Source organism: Pezoporus occidentalis, unplaced genomic scaffold, assembly GCF_034315485.1.
Source record: "Pezoporus occidentalis ecotype Australia unplaced genomic scaffold, CSIRO_AGI_Poc_V1 ctg125, whole genome shotgun sequence".
NCBI lineage: Eukaryota > Metazoa > Chordata > Aves > Psittaciformes > Psittacidae > Pezoporus > Pezoporus occidentalis.
The window spans coordinates 1,266,619-1,288,264 of record NW_026913049.1 but is presented as its reverse complement, the minus strand read 5'-3'; the positions used below and the strand labels follow the sequence as shown (position 1 = coordinate 1,288,264).

The 21,646-nt window shown below is 36.4% G+C and overlaps 1 protein-coding gene across 8 annotated transcripts in view; it reads right to left on the bottom strand.

Annotated features, from left to right (window-relative positions):
• CNTN5 (contactin 5) overlaps window positions 1-21,646 on the bottom strand; it is a 642,522-nt gene that overhangs the window by 252,054 nt on the left and 368,822 nt on the right. The window lies entirely within an intron of this gene.

Sequence of the window (21,646 nt, the reverse complement as noted above, 5' to 3'; positions counted from 1 at the left end):
TTTTAATGAAACACATATCCTTCTGCTTCTAACCCAAGGTGAACAAATGACCTGTAATCCACATGACATGGATAAGCAAGCAGAAAGGAAAGACTAAATTAAAAAGTGTGGTGTTACAGAACTATTCCTGTGCAATTCTAACAGTGATACACACTCTGGTTTACAGGATCCATTTCTATGTGGTTCTGTTTGGGGCTTTTTTTGTTTCTTTTTTTTTTTTTTAAGTGAGAGCAATGGTGATTGCTGTTGGGAGGACATTCCTCCAGTGCACAGACAGACATAGAAGAAATACACACTGGAATAAATTTTGCTTTACAATTAAAACAAACAAAAAAAAAAAAGCAGACTTGCCTTTGGTCCAAACTTTACAACAAAGCATAATAAACCTTAATAGGATTTCCAAAGGAAACATGACTGCAATCACAGATATAATGAATGTACTGTTCCTTCAGTATTTTCTGCAGATACAGGCACTTTTCTATTTTCAGCATGATATTTTAGCTCTCTGCTATTTGCCCTACAGCAAAGGACATGGATGTGGGAAAACTTTATGTCAGTACTTTTTCAGCAAATGATAAATACTTTGTGTGACTGAAATATGGTATTATTAGGCTGTTAAATACACTATATATGTATCAGTACTAAAACTCTAATATCTCAAGAACTTTTAAACTATGTAGTCCACTTGTTAACAACAGAGTATAGTTCCTTAGGTGATGTTCCTGAGTACATCAGCTAGTCTAGCTTGAGAAGATGCAAATAATTATTCTTATTTCATTGGAAAAATTACAAAACACTCTCCCTTGCTGGGTATGCAGAAAGACTTCTTGTCCAACCTAGATTGTCTGAGCCTTATATTGTTTCTTTTGTAAAGAAATGGAGATTAACAATCAGAAATTTAACACATATAATCCCGATTATATTAGATAGACCATTTACTATAGCATGTATGTTCCTATCTCCTGTATTGTCATCTTGGAAGGTGGGTGGAACAAGCACACAACTCTGCATGTTTCTATATGAACATATTACATGATAATTTTTCCTTTGTTTCAACAGCTAAACTTTTCATTTCTGAAAAGTTTTCATTTCTCCCAAACTGAGGACAAAACGCAGCCAGGCCCCTGCTCCTCTAGGGAGTCTGACACTTAGCTCTCCTCCTTGCTGTGTCTCTCATTCTCTGCTATCTCCACCTGCTTCTGTAAGTCTCTTAGATGATCTTGCTCACAGGAGAGGAACATCCTTCTACCAAATATCTCACCCAGAAAACAAGTTAAGACAAAACAGCTGCCCTCCTCCCTGCTGCCCAGAAGAGAAACAAAAAGTAATTATAAAACATCAAAAATTGAATCCTCCATTACACTTAATTCATATACCACCAGGCCAAACTGTAGATAACACACACATGGGAGAGCAAAATAAACATTAATCCTTCCAAAATTTTACTATGCAACACCTTTTATTGTTTTTAATTGGAAGGGCATGCCAGCTGATGAGATGATACATACTACAGTTCCTGGTAAGTTTGAGCTAACAAGTATTCCTAACCTAATTAGCTTGAGATCAGACCTTATGTCATTAGGGTGAGTGCCTGGAACAGATTCCAGGCTGAAGAACGCAGCTGGAGAGGAAAGAGGTTTGAGGAAGTGTGGGAGCCAGACAGATGGGGAGGGCTAAGCACTACGTGGTATTGGAAAAAGGAGAAAATACAATGGCAAGACTCGCTCCAAGCTGCCTAAATTTTAACAACACACCATGTTGCTAGACAAAACTAAATAGAAGCCACACTGAAATCTCCAGTGGCATGCAGCCTCCCTTTCTGCAGAAGTTTGAATCAAATTGCAGTTTTTGCTAACGTAATATTTCTTATTTTTAGGCTATGACTCTCCGGTTTCTTTGATAGATAACACAGTAAGCTACTCCAGTAAATAGGATTCAAAAACCCTGAAATAGTTTTGACAACTTCTTTTCGCTAACATAGTATGTGTAGGCAGCTTGGTGAAATGAACTTGCTCTGCGCTGCCTCATCAAGTCAAGAAGACTGTAATTCTTCTCCCACTTGAAAAAAAATGTTTTCAAATTCTTTGTTATCCAGTTGAATGGGGAACACTTGGTCCACAGAGGTAAATCCAGGGCTTTAAAGAACAAAAGAATCAACATGATTTCAGGTGGCACAGACGATAAAGTACATCAGATGGGAAGAAAAAGAAGGGAAGGATACAAAAGCCACCTTACATGGTGAAAAGGTCCTGCAGTAATGGCAGTATTACCCAGGCTGGTTTCTGACCTTTCGTGGTATAACTGTTGTTTAGCTGGGGTTAGTGATCTATGTGAAATTTCACCCTGACTCTGGTTCCTGTCATGCTCATGGGGGAACTATCTGAGTAAAGTTTCTCTTGTAAGACATAACTGGAAATAGTTAATAAATTATACGTAAGCAAATATTTTGTGGTTTACTGAAAGCCTGTAGCCTGTTATCATTACAGATAACTAAAGCAGAAATCAATGCTTACCTGAAAACAAAACCTACTTCCTAATCCAAACATTTGCTTCCGGAGATTTAGGCTTCTTAACTGTCTCGTTGCAATGGCTTAATTAGAATATATTTTCATTGGAGTACTATTTACAATAAAATTATTCCTTTAATTTGGTTTGGATTAGACTTTCGAGACTTAATTTTGAGAATAAATTCATTTCCATTATTTAAGTACATAGTTAAATTGCTGGAGAGTAGCTGTTGCTCTCTAATGTGCTTTTTTTAGCTTTACCAATCTACCCCTAAAATCCTTGAGAAATTCCATCAAAGAGCTATGGGTAGCTGCTGCACTTTAGCTCGTCAATGAAATTATATTTTTCCTAGCCTTATTCTTAGAAATAATTTAAGTATTTGGGATAAAACATCGGAAGTTTCTCAGCTACAAGCAGACACAGATAAGGAATATATAGGCCCAAATGCTAAAGTTATTAAGCTACTAGAAGCCAGCCACAATAAAATTAGCAGCTTGGATTAGCCTTCACAGTTCTTGCACTAGAACTACCAGATTTATAGGCATTTTAACAACAGTATGACAGTTTTAAGATAGACTGTATTTTTTTTTTCTTCCAAGTGAACATTTTCTTAAATGTGATTTTCAACAGCAAACTATGATTTTAATTATTTTGGGTAACTTTTTAATGAATCTGTGTCAACTGATTAAATTATTCATTTATTTTTTATTATTTCCAGCACACAACACTCCTCAGCCTTGGTCAGATTCAACACAATGAGGAAAAACAGTGCCACAGGTAATAGAGAAACTCATCTACTGATTACTGAGGTTATGTTCTTTTAGAAAAAAAAAACTCAAAAATATTAATTTCAAGATCATTTGAAAGAAGCTTACTCCTATAACTTGTAATAGCTATGTCAGGTTAAATTCAACTTCATTTCATGTGTGCTGTGGGAAAGCTAAGCTGACTCTGACAGAAAGGGGATCTTTTCCCAAAGGATGGCATATGCAATATATACATAATAATTAGGTAAAGCCTCTGGGTACAAACATAAGGCAGACATGCTATCTGTTATATTTTATCTGGCAGATATTTTTCAAAAAGCACAACGTATGTCAACATGGCTCCACTTGTGGTACTATGTAATCTGACAAAAATATATTCTTTCTTCAAACAGGGAATGATACAAGGCAAATTCACTGAATCCATCCCCAAACCTTCTTTGAAAACTGTCTTTGTATTGTTTGAAATCTATGGAGAATAAAGGATTCTGACTCTTGGGGTGTTGTTTTGTTTTCCTTCATTCTTTTTTTTTCCAGCAACTCCTGGTCAGTTACTAACTCATTGACATTTCTCATCTATCTAATTAAAATGTATTCTACCTTATAATACTTGCAAATGTGACCTTCATTTGTGTATTTTTGCTAGCTAGTATGTTTAATCAAATGTCACATGTCACTAAGAATGCTAACCCTCTTTTCTTCAATTGTAACTTTTAATTATAATGTTTCAGTGGACGTGTTCAGTCTTCTATGCTTATAAAAATATGTGCCTTCATTCTGTGAGGTGGATTGTATCACTGTTGCTCCTCAATTTTTTAAACAGAAATACATTATTTGCTTTGTTCTGTGCATGCACACCTGTTTCATTTTAGAGTGCTCAATGACATACAGCCTGGCAATCACTTCAGAGAGACACTAGAACAGTAGGAAACAGTTGATCATGTGTCCATCCAGGGCATCTTCTTATGAGAACTAGGATTACTACTAAAACACAGCCAAATGTCAATAAATTATGTTTTCCTGATGAAATGAGATTAAATTGAGGGGAAAAGAATAATAAAGAAAACCCGAACCTTTTAAAACCAAACAAACGTAACAAAAATAAAGAAAAAAAGTGGATGCCAGCAGATTTTTATGAAAACTGGTTAGTGCATCTGATCCACCTCTGCACACCTCCTGATCTGTGTGGTTTAGTTTATGTGTCAGAGATTTCATTTGAAAGATGCTATTATGTCCCAATTATTACTCAAATAAAAGTCAGTGCGACAACATATTCAGAAAATGATCAACGCCAAACCAAAATAATTAAAAAGCTTGAAAACTTCACTGGGAACCTAATTTTAAACTTCTGGAGTCTGGATGTCTACATATGAGCTAGTGAGCCTGGGTTCACTTTACAGGTAGTGAAGAGGAAGAGGAACACGGCATATAATGTGATGGACATGCTCAATGAATGCCTACTTTTTGCCACAGACTTTAAGAGGAAAATAAGGTGAGTAGATGAAATGTCAATATTTCAACATGTTCAGATGTCCATTGTCTTAGTCCTTTCATCATACATCATTCAAGCTTCAGTTGTGGGTTTTCTGCTCAAAATGTCCAGTTGTTCTGTGGAGGAGTGAGGATCCAGAGATTTGAACTGTTTTCCAAAGAAGCAGGGGGGGATGATTTAGAAGCTAGAATTTCTCGAGGAACATAAAGTCTTCATCAACCTTTTTCTCCACAGATCTGACAGTATGGGAAAGGGAGGAAAAATAACCTATATAAGATGGCCTTTCCTGGGGGAAAAAAAATATTTTGGCCAAAATAAGTAAACCTTCAATCAAAAAAAATTGTTCTGTTGAAGTTTTCAGTAGTTCAGTGTTCAAGGAAGATTCACAATAATATAATTTGAAAATCTAAAAAAAAATAGCCACTGCCTTTACAAAATTTGGTTTTCTCTTAGAAATCTGGTCCTTAAAGGCATCAAATTTCAGAACATAGACTCCTATGGACAGATATGAATTAAAAAATAGAGATATATTTTGTTTTCCTTTAAAGTTACAAAGGCAAAGTGCTTTGAAGACTTAAAGCTTTGACTGAAAGATTGTAAAGAATATTTCCAGTAGCTAATAGCAAATGAATCAGCATCTCTGGTATATTATACCGTTAGAGGTAATTTAAATGTCATGAATTTTTATGAGGAATTATTTTGAATAAGATAAAGATGCTTTTGTAGAGTTAGTTTTTGCCTCCCTTCCTAGTGAAAAAAATATTTATTTTCTATCTTACTTCCACTTCATACTCATAATGCAGAGAACAGATGACTCAATATATGGCCAATTATTCCCACTTTGCATCCAACGTTCACCAGATCAAGCAGAATATACTTTAAAATATAATACTTTCAGCTACAGAATGCTTACAAATGCAGTAACAAAAATAGTAAATGTAATAATATATTTCAATTATGGAAGAACATTTGTCCAAAGTAAAGTAATTTTATACTGAGAAAAGTTTTGAGGTTATTGTCATAATTTTTCTCCAAAACTTTTAATACTTTCTCTTTCAAAACATGATAATATAATACACAGATTACTACTAGTTAAGGTATGTTTCTGCCATAGCAGTCTTCCAACACAGCAATTATGTTCAGTAAGTGCCTTGTACCTTTATTCAATTCACTGAAGTCATGTAATAAAACGTGCTTTTCAGATATAAAAGCCATAAAACTCATTAAATTACTGAAGGAAATTTTAACTCCAAATAATATCAACAAAACTTTATAATTCAGCATATTCCATCTAGCTGAATATTTATTACTTCTTTTTTGCACTCTTTAAGGCCACCAATGTGTCTGAGACTTTACCAATGTGTGGAATTCTTCTGCCTGTTTGTCTAATAAAAAGGAGGTTTAGGTCAGCTTTGTCTGAGAGAATAACACTTAGAGAAGATAGAATTGGTAGCTGAGGGCATCACTATTCTCAAGAAAGACAATGTAGAAATTCGTTTCTGCATATTTTGTGATATTTTGCCTGAAGTGCTGCTTACTAGGTGCAATTTGTAGACGTATACGAACAAGTGCCCTAAAACTCCTAAGTGGTTTTTGCTTGTCAATTTTTAGATATGCTTCATTGTCCTACTTCGTCAGGTACTTTTCATACAATATTTTCCAGCTCAGACATGACATGTATTCTCTAGCAGGAAAAGTATGGAGTATTACTAATGTGAGATCCATAGATTAGCCTATGCTGCATGCTTTTAATTGAAATCTTAACTTATTTTCCCCATGGCTGATGATCATCAGAGTGAGCTGTCAATTCTGAATGTGAAGACAGAACCAAGTACCAAAGGTCAACTATTTCAGCACAAATCAATTAAAGTAATTAGATAGATAGAAATTCTTATTTACAGCCCTTCCTTCATACAACGATATGCATATAAATGTAAGGTGGCCAATAATAAACAGATCAATCCACAGCAAAGGGGGAATTTGTAATAGACATTATTAATTCAAAACACTTGATTAAATTATTAATACTATAATGAAAACTGAAACAGTCAAAATCTTAATAATCAGTATGTGAAGGAAACTACCTGCTGATTTTCTTGGCAGTGGAAATGTGTATGCATTTGTAAAGCCGTGTTTTTTTAAGTGATCAGATAGCTACTTGGCTGGAAAAAACATAAGCTAGAATGTTGCTCACTTTTCAGAAAGTTTCTGAACCATATCCTGAACTAACTTGAAAATATAAGTTTATCAGCTGCTGCTCAAACACAAGCTGTGGTACTGCCTTAAAACTACCAGATGTATCTTTCAAGAGCCACATTTGTTCTTTTTCCTACATCATTCAAACAAGGGATTACCTTCCCATAAATATTTTTATTATCATCGTCTTGTATTCCTGAAAACACGCTTTTTGGTGATGCCAAAGGTGCCCACAGGCCAGCTGGATAGTTGGTGTGAGAGCTGTTAATGCTCCATATGTGCTCACTCATCAGACTTCTTCTTTGGTCTGCCTTACACGGTAACCTTGCTTGTGAGGACTATGTGTCTCTGCTTGTGCATTTAGCTGCCAGTAAAACAAGAATCTCTGCAACCATGGATCATACCCCAGCTGCCACCAGGCAGCTTACCAGCCACGCTTCCCCAAGCCTGTAGCTTTGCATGGGGTTGTTATCACAAAATCCTTACCACTAAAATGCAGGCTTACTAACAAAATACTGAAAACAAAAAAAGTTAGTGGAGTATATGGATATGAATGAAAAATGTGTTCATTTGAAAAAAAGGAGGCTACTGCTTCAGGCTCACTTCACCAGGCAGAGCTTTCACCAAGGGATAAGCACACTTGACTATTCAAACAGCTTCCCTCTCTTCAAACCTACGTGGATAGAAGAAGCTGAAAGGCAAGAGAAATTAGCTACTTATTTAAGAGAAACCACTGGAAATAATATTAAAAGCATGTTATTACTTTTTATACATCATAATAAGTGTAGGCATCTTTTCATCTTTGGATGAAAGAATCTGTGGCACTTTTCATCAAACCATGAACAATAAAATTGGAAGGGTTTCTTGAAGCAGTGAAAGATAAACACAAGTTTCTGAGAACATATCATGTGTTAGTAAGACAGAAAAGCTAGAACTTGACTGGTTTATGTAATACACAAATTAAGATTAGTTTGGAGAGGTAACAGCTGTACAGTGTATGACTCATTTACAGAATTTTGTGAAACTTTTATTATAAGTGAAAGTCCATAGTTTGAAAGCTGTACAAGTAAATAGATCAAATTAGCATTCAATGCAGAGAGCACAAGAGGGAGAAATTCTATCAGTGCTTAATTAAAATAATCCGCTAAAGTCTGTCAATTAACATTTGTTTTTTGAGAAGGATAAATTTTACTTTGACACAGAAATTTGTGCATAAGCTTTTGATTAACACAGATACATTTATGATTCACAGCTGAAGTAATGCGTTCTTTAAATTGCAAAGTTAATTAAATGTTATCTTGGATAATGTGAGTTTTTCTGTTCCCTGTGATACACATTCTCACGTTATTGCAATTCTGTGTTTATGTGTTCAGTGGAAGCAGACAGTCTTTAATCCCCTTTAAAATACCTATCTCCCAGTTCAAAGCATTATATTTTTTTGAGGCAGCTAATGTATTCTTCCCTGCCCTTGGGTCCTTCTCTAGCTCTCTGTGGCTTGCTTTAGTATTCACTAAATATTTTACAGTGCACTCTGCACCTTGGCTTGCATCTTTGAGACCTTTATGTGGCTTAGTCTTCCCTTAGGAATCCTATGAATTGATCACTGGATGTATTGTCGGTGTAAACAGCTACTGCTGGCAATTAAACAATCCTTACACGCAGTGAAATTTCTTCTTGTGCTCTGGACAAATAAACTGGCAAAGCATTTCTTACAGATCTTTGAGATTTAAAGTGGCACATAAGTCCGTAGACTGTTAAGCAGGGTAAGATTTTATGTTGTTTCTGAAGTGTTTTCAAAACTAGTAAAGCAATTTTAAAAGAAACCACCTTGTTTTAATAGTCATTATTCCACTGTCCTTCTGCATGGAAACAACAGTTCCGTGAAAAGGCACATGCCAAACCTCATCTTGTTTTCTTTGTCTGACATGTACTAACAAAGGTGAATACAAAAACTTTTTAAAACATCTAAAATTCTTTCAGTGTTTGCAGTGAAATAAATTAGAGTGAACTGTGCAGGGATTTGTATTAGCATAGGGTAAATCTGTAACACAAACAATCGGCACAGTTTTCCTAAATCATGAATAACTTTGTTGTGCTTAATATTCCACAGCCTCTTCAGGCGATTCTTAATTCTTCTCTGTGTTCATAGTGGTTGTTTTTAACCACAGGGTCTGGTGCCTGCTTTTGTGTATTTCCAGCTATAAGCCTATTCTGGAGACGTCCCTTGCATTTGTGAATTCAAAGGAAAGCCATCAAAAGGATGCAGCATACAGACAGACTAGCAGCTCCTTGAGGGACACAAATTTAAGCTGCTCGTACAGTCCTTTATGATGGAAAAAAGAGACACGATATATTTTATCTCCGAAAAAGTGTGAATTATTTAAAAAAAATAAGAATATTGAGAAATTTCTCTAATGCAACTGTTTTGTTACTCAGACAAAGCAGAAAGTGCAGTTTAATAAGGAAAGGAGCTACCTAGTGGTTTACTAAGCTTTAGAAACATAATTTTAATTTTCAAGTTCAGCAATTGATTTTATGTGTTTGAGACAAAAAAAGTAAAATTAAAAGGGTTCAAATTTAAACAGGGGAAAATCAAATTAGATATAAGGAAGAAGTTCTTTACTGTGAGGGTGGTGAGGCACTGGAATGGTTGCCCAGGGAAGTTGTGAATGCTCCATCCCTAGCAGTGTTCAAGGCCAGATTGGACAGAGCCTTGGATGAGATAGTTTAGTGTGAGGTGTCCCTGTCCATGTCAGGGCGGTTGGAACTGGAGGATCTTAAGGTCCTTTCCAACCCTAACTATTCTATGATTCTATGACTTGATGAAGTAGAAGCCACACTCCGAAAAGACCTAACTTTAGAAAAATGATGCCATATAAAGGTGAATAAAAGGTCTTTTAAGTTATGACAAGTTGAAATAGTAAAGTAACATTTATGGTTCTGTTTGCATACACAGAGATAAGCTTCAAAGTCTGATTAATTACTGAAAGTAAGAAAGGGCAGAAAATTGACTATTAACTCAAGACAATACTTAAAAATATTTGGTAATATTTTTTTAAAGCAATACAGATGTCCAGAATTTAGTCCCATTTTCAGAAAATGATTTAAGCACATAGAGTCTCATCCTAAAGCACTGCTTTGTATACAGTGGGCTCAGGACTCAGGAGATTTCTCCATCCTAGTCTCCTGGAGCCAGGTTGGTGTGGTCCTCCAACACCGGGTCCATGCACTATAACATGGCTGATTATTTGTCCCTAGAAAAAACAAACACTTCCAAACTACACAGTCAGTGTTGTACATCAGTGAACCAACACAAATGGGGCAAGGGCAGCACCTGTACAACAGCAGAAATGACATTAACCTCACTTAGGAAAACAGTTTGGAATAGCATCTAATGAGAAGCTAATGGGGAATGAGACATGAAGGGGCAAGGCACGACAAGATCACTGTACTAGGAAGTTGCCCTTTTTATCACAAATGGTTGAGGTTGTAAGAGAACTCTGGATGCCATCTTGTCTAAAACCTCTGCTACAGCAGGGCCACCTTCAGCTGATTGCTCAGGACCATGTCCAAATGGCTTTTCAATGTCTTGAAGGAGACACACTCTCAGGACCCTGTACTTGGCTACCCCCACAGTAAAAAAATTCTTCCTGATGTTCAGAGGGAAATTACTGTGTTTCAGTTTGGGCCCATTGCCTCTGGTCCTGGCACTGGGCATCAATGAAGAGGGCCTGGCTCCATATACTTTGTACCTTCCTCCAGGTATTCCTAGACTGATGAAATCCCCCAAGCCTTCCCTACTCCAGGCTGAACAGTACCAGCTCTCTCAGCCTTTTCTCATAGAAGAGATAACCCAAAACCGTCACCATCTTCCTGGCACTTTGTAGACGTCTGTCCAGCTTACCCATGTCTCTTGTACTAAGGAGTCCAGACCTGGACACATTATTTCAGCTGTGGCCTCAGCAGTGCTGAGGGCAGGGATCTCCTCCCTCTACCTGCTGGCAATGCTTTGCCTGATGCAGCCCAGGATACCACCAGACTTCTTTGTGGTAAGGACCCATTTGCTGCCTCATGCTCAACCCAGTGTCCACCAAGAACCCCTGGTCCTTTTCTGCTGAGCTGCTTTCCAACTGGATGCCCCCGCCGCATATGGGGCAGTGGTACCTTAACTGAAAGTCTACATTTCTCAGGTCTTCAGAGAATTCAGTAAGAACATGCAGATAGATTTGAAGCACAATCTTATGGTACACACATGTATACAGAATACTTTGCTGTCAAAGATCAAAAGCATGGGTGTTTTGTGTAATGGAATTTAACAGAAATGAGTTTTTCACCGTGTAGTATTATTAACTAATGTTAGAAGCTTAATTAGCTGCTTAATATTAGCTGCTTTGAAGTGGGCTGACCCCCAATATAAACTGGTGCTTGGGGTTGTTCTTCCCTTCGTTGAGACTATGCATTCTAAATGTAGCTTTTGGGAACATTACTTTTATTCTTAGTGGAAATCAATGGCACCTATGTACCTCAATCAGTTTAGAAGTTGGACTTTGATCAGCCTCAGGCTATTTATGGTCATTTTACCTTGCAATATCTTTCAGAAAATTGAAAGATCCATTTTATAGGTGTCATAAATGTCAGTAGCATATAGGTGTCATATACATTTATGACAATTTATCATTATTATTATTAAATATATATATATTGACAGTATAATAAAGTTAACCTCTCTGAGCAAACTGGACAAGATACTGTATAGATTTCCACTGACTGAGTATAATAGTTAAGAGATAAGAAGGCAAATACTAAATAAGTTACACAAAACATTTGGAAGTTTATAATTCCTTTACATATTAAACATGCAACTAAAAGATCTCAGTATTAAACAGAGACCTTACAACTTTGTCTCACACGGTGTTTGAAGGAGGATGGGGATCTGAAGTCTCAAATAGAGATTCATGGTCAAAATGATTTGAAAATATCGTAATTCAGACCCACAAAATGTCCTGTAACATCATCCCACCCAGCAGTGGGCAGTCACACACCTCTCTGTCAATGACTTATTACAGCCCCAAAGAAATTATCCTGAATGATTTGCCTCGTCTTTTCATAGTCATCAGGAAATTTCTTATTAAGAATTAGCAAGAAGAAATAAATGATACAATAATAAAGATAGAATCAAAGCATGATTTCTTATTATTAACAGCAACAAGAAGTCTGGAAAGAAAATTATAGCAGCAAGGAACACTATAGCAAATTTGAACACAGCATTCTAATAAAACATGTAAATGTGTTAGTGCCATCTATGTGGGGGAAAAATCATCTGCAAGTATTGGCACTGTAACAGATGTAATGCGATTACAGTTGGAACCAGCACTGAAATACCATGACGGACAAATTTAGTCCCCATATGTACATCAAGTGAATAAGCAATGAAAACATAAAATGCATCAGAGAAAAATCAGCACAACTGATTTTAAAAGTCGCCACAAAGGACTTTTCTAAGGCAATCAGAAACATCTATTACATTTCCAAGTAGCATTAGTTTGCCAAACACTTAGGGGAGTACACATGGGCAACAGTAAGAAAAGACTTGTCATGCCTTGAATTGTTACGGCTTTATTGCTGATTTCCATTTCCAGAAAATATTTGCCATTTTATAGACATGGAATACAGCAGGAATTCTTAAGAAGATTTTGAAATCAATCAAGGCTGTCTAAAATGTAGATACCTTTCCATGAGAATTTATAATAGTTCTTTTTGCTACTATGTAATTTAGTACTGTCATATAAGTAAATTTTTAAGTATGAATAACACAAAACAGAAAGATTTATTCTAAGTCATCTAGTTGGTATACGGAACTTCACTGTAAACACAGTTAGTGTGACTGTTTTGAAGCCTGAGGTTATAGCTTTCATTTCAAAAACCTCTCTATAAAGAAAAGATATTGAATCAATAAGTCTTGTCATTTCAAGGGAATTTGCATTCCACGAGTTTTATCTTCCCATCTATGGTTTTGCATTACCAAATGACAATGAATGTGCATCATGACAATAGAGAAAATATCTTTGCTTACCTGAAATTTCCCTTACTTTGAAATAAGTCCATATAACTCTTATTCTGGGAGGTTTCAGCCAGAGTAGCACAGAGGCAGAAAAGACTTATCAGTCATCAGTAAGAAGGGCATATTTTGGGATATCCTTCCAGGCACATGGCTTCCAAAGCCAAAATATTTCTACCCAGTTTTGGTGGAAAATAGCTTGAGGGAAATAACCATATTTACCAAAGAAGCAAATGGGGAATTCAATGTACTGATAGGACAAGGGGTAGTAGTTTTAAACTGAGAGAAGGAAGACTCAGATTAGAGAAAAGGAAGAAATTCTTTACTGTGAGGGTGGTGAGACACTGGTACAGGGTGCCCAGAGAAGTTGTTCCCTGGCAGTGTTCAAGGCCAGGTTGGACAGGGCTTGGAGCAAGCTGCTCTAGTGGAAGGTGTCCCTTCCTGGGGCAGGGGGACAGAACTAGATAATCTTTAAGGTCCCTTCCAAACCAAGCCATTCTGTGATTCTATGAACATACCAAAACATTTTTAGCTTAGTGTCCATCTCTATCTCAAAAAGTAGGTTGGATTTGTGGACCTCATGAGTCAATAAAGTCAACTTCATATAATTCTAATTTATTTGCCTTCAGACTGGACTCCACAGTTCTGTGACAATGGAACCTCCAACATGTTGCAAAACCAGGTCACACAGGGCACCATTCTGGCACTTTGGCCTCCTAATTTAGCAAGGGAAAACTGTTTCTATTACATACTTATGGCATGTGTGTAACTTAGAATTGGTAGTGTGTACTAAACAGACAGAGATTTCTGTTTCAAGTCCTTTGAACATTTACACAGCCCATAGGTAAATTTCAGAATTGTCGCCATCCCTTTGTGTCTTCAGATTTCAGAATTTTGCAATCTCCTAGAGCAAGGTTTTCATTCCAAGGTCAAACAACGTTTTAAATGTCTAAGTTGGCTTCCAAGAGGCGTATGGACTCGTCCTAGGCACACTTGCAAAATTGTGCTCTTGTCTGAAGGAAGTTTACATTTTTGACAGTTATTATTTTAATATTTGATTCTTAAAGCCTATTTGAACTGCTGGCCTTCCTGTCCTACAGGGAAATACCATAGGAGCACATCTGCAAGGATTAGAGTACATTTTTGGCCTCATGTGTTTTGCATTAATTTCACATCCCTTCCATATAAATGAGCAGATCTGGGTCCTGAGGATTATCTCCCTATAGCCTTCCATGAGGACGAAAAACAAAACCTTTGAAATTTTATTATTCATTTGTTTACACTTTTATAAACTCCAGAGGCAGCAAACTTGAGCAGAGAAATAAATGGCTGTCAAAATATTTTAGGGCATGCGGTCCTCTCATTGTTCCCAAGGCTGAACTTATTTGTCCCCCTTCTTCCAATTTACCACCAAGAGGCTCTCTCAAAGGAGGAAAGGGCTTCTCAAAAGCTCTGATCCTTGTTGCTGTACGGGATCTGTGTGGATCAAATATTTCTATGCTTCTGCTTTTAGCTGTCAGCATGGAATACACATGGAGTTTCTGAAAGCTATAGCAAGTGACAGCAGGGGAGGGCTATTTCTTTCAAAAGTCTTGAGAAAAACTGATGCTGGATTTCTCCATTCTCCAATCTTTGTTTTCTGTCAATGAGCTTCTGCGAAGCAGAAAGTTAGTGAGAATAAACTTTGTGGGTTGACGTGCACAGCAAAATCAAGGGCATCCATCCATTCCATGTGCTGTGTAATTCCATTTACATTACTCAACTTTTTCGATCTTCACCATCTCTCCAAAAGAAAAAGCAAGAAGACCCTTTGAAATTAAAAATTGTTCTTGGCTCTGCCTAAGCTCTGAGGTTTGAAAATTCAACTTTTAAAATGGAAGAGTTTAAAAAAAAAAAATAGAATCATAGACTCATAGAATCATAGTTTCTTACATTTCTATTAATTATTAGCCAGTGGAACCATATTTGAAGGCAAATCCTCTGCAGAAAATGTGGAATTTTAAACTCCAATATTACTTTTTTTTTTTTATCCACATACATTCCCCATAGATGACTGACACCAAACAGCACTGGAACCAGGCAAAGAAAAAGAATAAACAAACACAGGAGAGAAACTGTCAGATTTCAGGTTATGGAAGATACGTAGGCTTAAGAAGAAAATGAAAGTGACTCAGTTGTTTCTCTTTACTCCTGGCAATGGGGTAGAGCAGAAGGGAATATTGAAGGTGCAAAGAGAATCATAAAGACTGACACAATGAAACCAATGAAGTTAAAAGAATCATAGCATATTGCTGATAGTAGTAAGGACTGTTGATAGGAATAAGGATTAAAAACTGTCTAGTTCCATTTTTCTGTCACTGGTAGAAACAGAAACAGGGAAAAAATACACAGTGAGTAGCTTAATATTCCTGGAGCTAGTAAAGATGCATCCAGACCAAAACCAGAGGTGAGATGAAGAATTCTAAAAATAATCAAAACCTTACACCAGCAAGTCCACTGCATGGCACTTGACCACAACATCTGTTTTTTTTGTAGAATCAGAACTGCCTATTACATTATTGATGAACACTCACTAACACAGCAAAACCAAATATCAGCTGCTGCTATTACTTTAACCTCTAAAAAGAGATGGCTCAGACTAAAAAAATAGCACCAACTCTCTTGTGCTTAGTCATTTAAAACACTGCTTGACCTTTGAGTGAAAATCTTGCTCTAGGAGACTGCAAAATTCTGAAATCTGAATACACAAAGCGATGGTGACAATTCTGAAATTTACCTATGGGCTGTGTAAATGTTCAGAGGCCTCAAACCAGAAATCTCTGTTTAAAAGAGAACACCAATTCTTCAGTATAGAGATTGCAGAGGAAAAGCAAGGTCTCTTACTTATGTACTCTGCTATGTTTGTAGTAGGATTTTCCATCACCTTCTTAGACAATTCTCTTTGCAAAGATTTCTGCACCAAGTTATTTATAGACTTACACTGAGATAGCTGTGGTTACAGCAACCACTTGGCTACTGAGTTGATTAAGAGCACAAATGACCAGTGATGACCTTTACTATCTCTGGGAACTTATTTCTGTAGAGCCTATAAAATAAAACACACAGCCTATAAAATAAAACATTGCAATTCCTGCCCACCAATCTCCTTTCTCTAATCACTATCTATGAAACCCTGTGGCAGGGGTTTGGAACTAGATGATCTTTAAATGTCCCTCCCAGCCCAACCCATTCTATGATTCTAGAAGTAGAAGATGATCAGATTCAAGGACTTCTGACCAGATGGGCGGATCCTAAAGAAGAATCACACATGACACTATTGGCTATCACAGACTTACAGGAAAAAAAAGCACTAATCAGTGCTAATATAGCTGGGGATTTTGGCATATATACTAGGGTCTTCTAGACACCACACTAGTAGTCCCAGGCAAAAACTGAGGGCCAGTATGATGTAGAAGAAGTCTATACAAAGCCACCCCATTTTTAACAGAAGTTATTTGAAGGCATCATTAAGTGCTCTGAAATAACAAGCTTTTGAGTTCATGAACACCAGCTGATAGCTCTTCAAGCATGCATGGGGTATGGGATAAACATTCTGCTGAAAGGATAGCATAACTAAAATCTTTACATTGTTTAGTGTAAATTTATTCTAGCTTCATTTTCCATGCTATAGGAAAAGAGATTTTGTGTTTTACTGTTCAAATGCAATCAGAGATTGTCTTCTACAGTTATGCTGCAGGTCTTCAGTTCTATTGGTAGTAATCCATACGGCTCAGGGTTTAGTAAAGTTATGTGTTTGTCAGTAGTACCAATGTTCCTGAAGAGTAACAGCCCAATAGATCACAGGACATGGTTTTTCATTTCCTCTGGTCTGTTCCTGCAAGTCAGGTTTTAGACGCTGTAAAGAGAATATTGAGAACTTGCTGTGGCAATACAGGTTCAAGCTTGAAAAGATAAAATAAAAGGAAATAGTTTGCAGTAAATAAATCTTGAAACTTTCCCTTTCAGTGTATGAATTGTAGCAGGTAGGGCTGTCATCATGTAAGAAGTTGTTCACAAAAAACAAGAACAACTTTTCTTTGGAAAATGTTCCTAAGAAAGAATGTAACAGATTGCATCTAGAAGACAAAAGTTTGTACCGTATTACTCAGCTTGCCACTAAAAGTTCACCTGATTTTACTGCAGGTATTTTCTGAGTGCTTTTTTGTTTGTTTGTTTGTTTGGATTTTTTGTTGTTGCTGCTGTTGTTGTTGCTGTTCTTTTGTTCTGTTTTTAAAAATACTGTTCTATCAGAAAATATCTACTTATCAAAGTGGAAAAAAATGCAAGAACACATCCATTTGGACAGATGTTTTACTGAAATAACTTCTTAAAGAAAGAGAGAGAAAAGCATCCTAAAATGCCCAGAAACTTAGCTATATATGGCATTCATATGAGTTGTTGAGATACATATTCATATCTCTGTTCTTCTCAATTTTCAGATAAATACTTGGTAAGCATAAAAGACAGATTCTAGAAGTCCACAGTGAGAGCATTTCCATGTGCCATAGGAGTCACTGGTTAGAGGGCCTGCTCCAATTTATATTTTGTTATTTACAGAGGTAATGGGAACATAAAGAAAGACGACTGGGAGTCCACTTATAAACTACCCTGGTATTTAGGAAACTCATCTGTGGTTGGGAAGATCAAAGATCAGACTGGAAAAGCATAAACTGAATCCAAGGCACATCCTCAATCATTTTAAACACTTCAGTTACTGAGTATTACCAGAGTGGACTTCCCACTTGGTTTTGATCTCAGATTCCTTTTCAAAGACAGTCAGGCAGTGCATGTCCTCCTCTTAATATAACAATGTCTAAGAAATGCTTATTTCTATTCTTTCTAAAATGAGACCTATTAAAAGCATTTATTCCACTCAGGCACCTACTTTGAGATGAAAACACCCGTATCTCAAACAACTGCTGTACATGTTAAAGTAAAGGTCTGGTGGTACAGGATTTTGTAGAGGGTGGTAGAGGCTACTAAATCCACACAAACCTAGTGTTTACACAAAATGTACCTTCCTTTTGTAGAAAAGACTTCCACCTTGCTGGACTGATGTGTACCTGCTGTGAACTTCCAAACCTCTTCAGAGCTTTCTGATTTTAGCAAGGGTTTTTTGCCTACAGGTCATGTAATAGACTAACGGTTTATGGCACTGCTCTGGAAGGGGCTGATTGACACCAGCGTGTTTCTGACTCCCATGTTGATAAGGTTCTTTCACAGGCAAAGAGAAGTCTCCAGCCACCAAGCACCAACAGCAGTCACCAAGGACCAGAATTTTTCTCAGCCATAAAGATAAGCTGAAGGTATTTGAAACATGCTGTCTTAAAGCAACATTTTTTAAACTGTAGTTAGATATTAATGGCATTATATTTAAGCAGCATAGAGAAATGAAAATATAAATAAGCAAATATTCGTCTCATACAGAATACTGTTAACTATATCGTTCTGAATTAAAAACATATATAAATACCTTAAACATATGGTTTTGTGAGATGGCACTACAAGAGCATGTTACAACAGGGATAACAGCATCAAAATGCTAAATAAATATAATGATCAAAGCATCCTTTTTCAGCCTTGTACTATCTGCAAAAATCTAGTTTATGATTTTTATTTTTTTTGCACTTTTCCTTGTTCAGTCCACTGTATGAAACAGAATTTTCTTCACTGTCTCAGATGCTGCTCATTTCCCAGTTAAACACGTTATTACTCCACATGCCCACATAACATCATTTTCACATCACAGTTGCACTTTAGTCACTAATGATTTTGAATTCACCAACTTCAAAACAAAACAAAACAGAGTACATTTGTGTGTTTTTGAACACAAGATTTTTACAGTCCTTAGAAAATAGAAAGGAAGTAATTTACTTCTGATAGCTTCCAAAATCAGAAGCAGTTGCACCTTATGACTCAAGCAGATTGTACTGAAATTGTTTCAGGCTATTATAACACTTGTAAGTGGGCAAACTGCACAGAAAGGACTTTGAGAAAGATTTATCCCACTGCAGGCCTGTTTCACTAGTGCAACTGTGACAGCTTGATGTCACACAGAATTAACAGAAACTTCTTTTCTTTTCCTGGATGCATAATAGTTTTGAGGGTTTAATGAGTTATTTGTTTGGTAAAATATTAGAAGTCATGATAATATTGAAATAATTAAACACTTCCATCTCTTCCAAATGGGTTTTGTTTCAGTAGGACATAAAGTGACCTTTCACAAGCCAGCAGTAATCCTAACGTGTAAACCGATGATAAAGCTGTTAAAATAAAAAGGCCAAGTATAGTGTTTCCAAATGAAAATGCAAATCCTTTTTTAAAGTCAGTGGAAGAAAGCCTGATTGTCCCTGAACAATTGCTGTACAGCACTCTGGGGTGAGCGTACCCGTTGTTACACAAAGGTGCAGCAGTCTTCACTCAGCTTACAGCTTTATGATCTTGTATCATCTTTGTGCCTGTTGCAGAGATCTTACAGCCATACTGTCTTTTTCTGCTCTAACAGGGATCCTCCTACACTGAAACGGTCCTTCTAATATCAGCTAAATTAGTATTATAAGAAATTGCTCCTCCTAACTCTTAACTGTATACCAGGCATTCCAGAGCTGGTCCAGAATAAAATATTGTAATATGCTTTATTTTACAGAAACACTCATATTTAAAGATAAGTTTAATAGAAAATAATATCCTAGACCAGGGGGCTTATTATCTTATAGATAAAAAACATAAGGCGCTACATTAAATAATAAATGGACAGGGGGTTGAGGTTTTTAACAATGTAAATAGACGTCAATCCCTTGTACTCAACAGCGCTTATTTATACCAAGGGAAATTATATTCCTTCTAGGTCTTGTGATTTTCAGGTTTTTAATTTTGTAAACTTTTCTTTGTTTCAGCAATATTGTTGTTAGTATTTTACATTAGAAAGACATGTAATCCAAGTTTAGCTCCATCCTAGGACATACACTCCAGTCTGCCTATATAAAAATGAGGAAAATTCTCTATAAAGAGCTGATTTCTTTCTTTCCCTCCTTATAGAATATCAGTTAAACTACTTGGAAAGATTGATGCTCCATCCCTGGAAGGGTTCAAGCCCTACCTGGAAAAGGCTTTGAGGAACCTGGTCTAGTGAAAGGTGTCCCTGGCAGGGAGTGTTTTATCTACAGTGAAATGTGAATTTCTGTGTTGTAACTCTTCCTGAAGGAGGAAGGGAAAGAGGGAAGATAACTCCTGGCTCTGTGTGCCAGCTCATAATACGGACCAGTTGTCTACTAGCAGATTTATGCCATGTTTGGTTTTCTAGTCATGATTCGGGCAGCCTATCCTCCTTTCTCTTCTATAATAATTTCCTTCATATTAGATGATTCTGTAACATTTTTGACAAATTAAACTTGTTTCAAAAGTGTTGAATGGAGAGTGTCTCTGAAGTGGAACGTGATGACGGCCAAGCAGCATAAACCAGGACCAATGTCAAAATGCTAGGGCAGGTGTAGTCTTCTGTATTGGAAACACTGCAGAGAGATGGGCAACCTCCTGGAGACTGGTAAAATTCCTCATGTAAATTTGACAAAAGGTTGGCATTTCAGGGAAGAAGCTTTCCATTAAAAAAAAAAAAAAAAAAAAGAAAAGAAAAGGAAAAAAAAAAAAAAACGAAAAAAATAAATCCTTCCTAACTGTTTTCAGAGCACCTGATCATGCTAAAAAGAGCATTTTGGCTAGACAGGCAAGTAAAGAGTATGGAAGGTTAAAATATGGTGATTTTATAGTTAAAGTTATTATAGCTGTTCTTCAGGTGATGGTTTGCTCACTGAGAGTTTAAAATTGATCAGTGGTTGTTTTAAAAAGAAAAATAAATGTGGTAGGAATTTGAGCACCTGTATTTTGCTTGCAAGTCTGCTTTATGTGAAAAACTTTTCATAAATTCTACAGTGAGTAAAAATGCAAACCCAGAAAATTGCTTGAAACCTACTCTCAATTCTAATGCTTTTAAAAAATAAAAATATACTGTGACAATGAACTTGCTAGAGCTGTGTTTTTATATTTTTAAAATATGCTTTAAAATCTGCTTTGAAGGAACTCATTCCTCTGCTTACATAATTTAAGGTTTTTGTATTACTTTGTGTGACATGCATGAGGCGAATGAAAAGTTTAGCATTAGACAGTCTGAATAATACAAGTACAACACAATTTGCATAAATTGACCATTTTCAGGATTGACAGCAAGCAGGCAAAATGAGAAATTATATATTCCTGTCAAAGTCATATGCTCAGAAATAACACACAAAACTTAGGAATCTTTATAAAATTGCTTATTATAAATTACAGAAACAAGACAGATTAATGACCAAAGAGAGTCCTCAAGAGACCTTATCATCCAATATATGCTTGATATGTTTGTATGACCTACCACTTACATAACACAGTATTGCTTTAAGGTAAAATAAGCAATTTGGAATAAAAGCTTTAACCTTACAGCTATTTAAACAAAACGATACAAACATAACATCTGTCTTGCCTTTCCACAATCTTTACATAGCAAGAGCTCTGCTCTTGTAAAACTACGCCACAAATACAGCAAATTTTCAACGT